Below are 4812 nucleotides of genomic sequence, written 5' to 3' on the forward strand. Positions count from 1 at the left end.
TGACCCAAAACTGCCCCAACCGCAACATCACTCGCGTCGCACATGAGCTCAAAAGGCAAGCTCCAGATGGGTGCGGTAATGATAGGGGTGGTGGTCAACTTATGCTTGAGAAGTTCAAATGCTTGCATACATCCATCGAACACGAACTTGGCATCCTTTTCTAGTAGCTTGCACAAAGGATTCACTACCTTCGAAAAGTCCTTGATAAATCTCCGGTAGAACCCCGCATGCCCAAGAAAACTTCTAACCCCCTTGACAGAAGTGGGGGGAGGAAGCCTTGAAATCACCTCTATTTGAGCTTTGTCCACCTCTATGCCATGCTTTGAAATTTTATGACCGAGTACTATGCCCTCCACAACCATGAAGTGGCATTTTTCCCAATTGAGCAGAAGATTGGTTTCCTCACACCGGGCCAACACCCTATCAAGATTCTTCAAGCACTCATCAAATGAGTCACCCACCACACTAAATTCGTCCATGAACACCTCCAAAATATCTTCCATCATATCGGTGAAAATGGCCATCATACACCGTTGGAATGTCGCCGGTGCATTACACAACCCAAAAGGCATCCGAGAAAAGGCAAAGGTGCCATATGGACAAGTAAAAGTGGTCTTCTCCTGATCTTCCAGAGCAATCAAGATTTGGTTGTACCCAGAATATCCATCCAAGAAACAGTAGAAGGCACGCCCAGCAAGTCAATCAAGCATCTGGTCAAGGAAAGGCAGTGGAAAGTGATCCTTGCGGGTCACTTTATTCAGCTTACGGTAGTCCATGCACATCTTCCATCCGGTAACTGTCCGGGTTGGAATTAGTTCTTTTTAAGCATTGGTCACCACGGTCATACCACCCTTTTTCGGTACACACTGCACCGACGAAGTCCACGAGCTGTCAGAGATGGGGTACACAACCCTGGCATCTAACCACTTGATCACCTCCTTTTTCACAACTTCTTGCATTGCCTCGTTCAACCTCCTTTGATGTTCCAAGGAGGTTTTTGCATCATCTTCAAGAATAATCTTGTGCATACAGAATGCGGGGCTTATTCCCCGAATATCAGCTAAAGTCCATCCAATTTCCTTCTTCCGCTTTTTGAGCACCGCCAATGTGGCATCTACCTGTATGTTAGTAAGACAAGAGGAAAGAATGACTGGCAAGGTTGAACTAGGGCCTAAGAATTCATACCTGAGGTGTGGAGGCAATGGCTTCAACTCCAACACCGGAGGTTCCTCGATTGAAGGCTTTGTTGGAGGAGTTTTTCTATTTTCAATATCCAAAGAGAGTTTCCTAGGCTCATAAGAATATGTGCCCATTCCATGTAAAGCATTCACGCACTCCCCTCGGCCCTCATCACCATTGACATCAAGATTCAACAATACGGCCTCCAGAGGGTCCTCCACATTGATCACTGCACTAGTATCATCAATTATCACAGCCGTGACAAGATCCACAAATGAGCACACTTCGGTGCAATTGAGCTCCTTCATTGACTTGCACACATGAAAGACTACTTTTTCTTCACCCCCCGAAAGGTGAGTTCCCCTGCTTCCACATCAACTAAGGCCTTCCCAGTAGCAAGGAAAGGTCTTCCCAAAATTATAGGTACCTCAAAATCAACCTCACAATCGAGAATCACAAAATCAGCTGGCAAGATAAATTTGTCCACCCGGACGAGAACATCATCTATTATACCCAAAGGCCTCTTCATCGATCTATCTGCCATTTACAACCTCATGGAAGTCGGCCTCGGCTGTCCAATCCCCAACGTCTTGAAAATTGAGTAGGGCATCGAGTCGATACTCGCCCCCAAATCACGTAGAGCTTTAGCAAAGTCTGCATTTCTAATAGTGCAAGGAATGGTGAAAGCACCGGGATCCTCCAACTTCGGAGCCATTGAATGCACTATAGCACTAACTTGGTGGGTCATCTTCATAGTTTCACAGTCCATGGATCTTTTCTTCGTCACCAAATGTTTCATGAATTTAGCATAGCCAGGCATTTGCTCCAAAGCCTCCACTAAAGGCACATTAATGGATAAGCTCTTCATCATGTCAATGAACTTTTTGAACTGATTCTCATTTTTCTGCTTTGCTAGCCTCTGAGGATAAGGTGGAGGTGGCCTAGGCAAGGGTGCCTTGGCTTTTGGCACAACCGGCTCCGTCATGTCTATTACGTGTTCCCTAGACGGGTTCACGTCATTCTGTGTTTCCACCTTGGCATCTTGAATATCAATCCTCACTTCTTCATTCACATTTTCATCAATCACATTTTCAACCACCAAAGGAACTTCATCTTCTTGCAACTCGACTTCATTACTCAAAAATTTGCTTTTGTTTGGAGGCATTCACATCACCTCCTCGTCCACTCCTTGTAGTTACTGCCATAACATAATTGTTCCCACCCTTCGGGTTAACTACCGTGTCACTCGGTAGAGCCCCCTTCGGGCGAGTATTCAAAGACTGTGAGATTTGGCCTAGCTGAACCTCCAAATTTCTGATTGAAGTGTTGTGAGATGCCAACTGCGCATCGGAGTCGGCATTCGTTTTCATCATCTGTTCAAACATCATTTCAATTCTCCCCATGTCATTATTGGATGAACTAGGACCTTGGGATGGAAAAGGCGGTGGATTGCTCGGTTGTTGATACATTGGGGGCCTTCGAAAGCCTTGCCCCTGATTTCCCTAGTTGTTGTTGTTCCATCCACCCTGATTGTCGTTTCCACCCCAATTGTTGTTGTTACCCCAGTTCCTTGATTGTTCCGATTGTTGTTTTGATTGCCCCAATTTGGATTTTGATTATTGTTACCCCAATTGTTGTTCCCTTGTTGTTGATTATTCCAATTGTTGTTGCCTTGTTGTTGGTTACCCAAATTGCCTTGGGATCTCCATTGTTGTTGTTGGTTAGAAGAATTGCCCCTTTGGCCTTGATAATTATTCACGTATTGTACCTCTTCATTCTACCCATCATAACCATCATCTTGGAATCACCACAATCATTGTCGAATTGATCCGAACTTCCTTGGTTCTGCTGACCTCTTTGTCTTCTATTGTTCACTAGCATGTTGACACCCTCCATGGCATTCACTTGGCGAGGATTTTGAACTTGTTGCAATTGTGCCTTTGCTAGTTGGTTCATTGTTGTTGTCAGTTCTGCTATAGCCTGCCCATGGTCATGTAGTTCTTTGTGCAAGTGAGTGACTGTGGGGTCACCCTGTGGCACATTAGCTCTACTTTGCCAAGCGGAGGATGTGTCAGCCATCTCGTCAAGAATGGCACAAGCTTTATCATAAGGCAGCTTCATGAAATTACCCCCAGCAAGTTGATTCACTATGCATTGATTTGTTGTGTTGATGCCCCGGTAAAAGGTCTATTGAATCATTGCCTCGGTCATATCATTGTTGGGGCATTCCTTCACCATGGTTCTATATCTCTCCCGAATCTCGTGTAATGGTTCGATGGGCTCCTGCTTGAAAGCTAAGATCTCACCTCCCACAATGCTGCCATGTGCCCCGGTGAGAAAAATTTTGCAATGAACTTATCCGCCAACTCATCCCAAGTAGTGATGGAATGGTTGGGAAGTCGCTCAAGCCAATCCAATGCCTTCCCTCTAAGTAAAAATGGGAAGAGTCTCAACCGAAGTGCATCCTCGGACACATTAGTTTGCTTGCTCCCCCAACAGGTATCCACGAACCCCTTGAGATGTTTGTGCGCATCCTGAGTGGGAGCACCCGTGAAATACCCTCGCTGCTCCATCAATGTCAGCATCACATTAGTAATTTGAAAATTGCCCGCTCGGATCCGGGGTGGGACAATTGCACTAGCATAGCCTTAGTTGGGAAGTACTCGAGGAGCCACTCTTGGAGGTGGCGGAGGAGGGTCTGGAATATTTTCATTTGCATTGGCCTGGCGGTCTCTACGTTGTCCTTGAGGTACAAGAGGCACCTCATCATCTCCGACATCATCTACCTCCTCCCCCGCAATCACATTTCCAAGAGGGTCATTGTTGTTTTCTACCATTTTGTACGTGAAGTTGTGACACACACAAATTAGTAACACAGAAGGAAAGAAGAACAATACACAAAACTATTTAGATAGATAGCCAAAACCGTTAGCTCCCCGTCAACGGCGCCAAAAAGTGATCGAGGCAAACCCTGTACTACTATAAAGTAGCAAGAGTGGTCGAAGCAGCTTTTACCCGAGAAGGTCGGGATCGATTTCCACAGGGAGCTAGAGATGGGAATTGAGTTTCTATCTAAATTGGAGTTGCGTATTTGTTCCTAATTGCACTGCTAAACATATTTGGTTTTGATATTACTTCTGAATTTATACTACTAAGATGCTAAATTAAGCTAAGTTAAGCTAAGAGTAGACTATTGAAGGTTGTCTAATTAGTTAAAAGGCACTAGGGGAGTGACTTTCTCCTAGGTGGATACTTGACGGGTTCTCGTGTCTAAGGCTAGGTTGTCATATTTGGGGATTACGATATAACCATTGCACGATTCTACTCACTCTATACCTCTCGGTAGTTCGAGTGATTTTGCCCTAATTGACTTTCTCAAGATAAATTGGGTATGATCATTTGTGCAAGCAATTGAGGTTCAAGTCGGGTATTACTATCTCTAGGTTTAACCCTTTAATTGGGGCTATCAATCTCTTGAGTACGCCCCAATTCCTTGTTGGACTAATTTTTATAGACTTAGGCTCTCTTTCTCAAGAAGAGCCCAAGTCAACTAGGCATAAACTAGTGTTTGCAACCACTAATTCAAACGCTAAAAACCCATAAACTTAGTCCAAATATCAAACACCCATAGAC

Source organism: Nicotiana attenuata, unplaced genomic scaffold (genome assembly GCF_001879085.1).
Source record: "Nicotiana attenuata strain UT unplaced genomic scaffold, NIATTr2, whole genome shotgun sequence".
Taxonomy (NCBI): Eukaryota; Viridiplantae; Streptophyta; class Magnoliopsida; order Solanales; family Solanaceae; genus Nicotiana; species Nicotiana attenuata.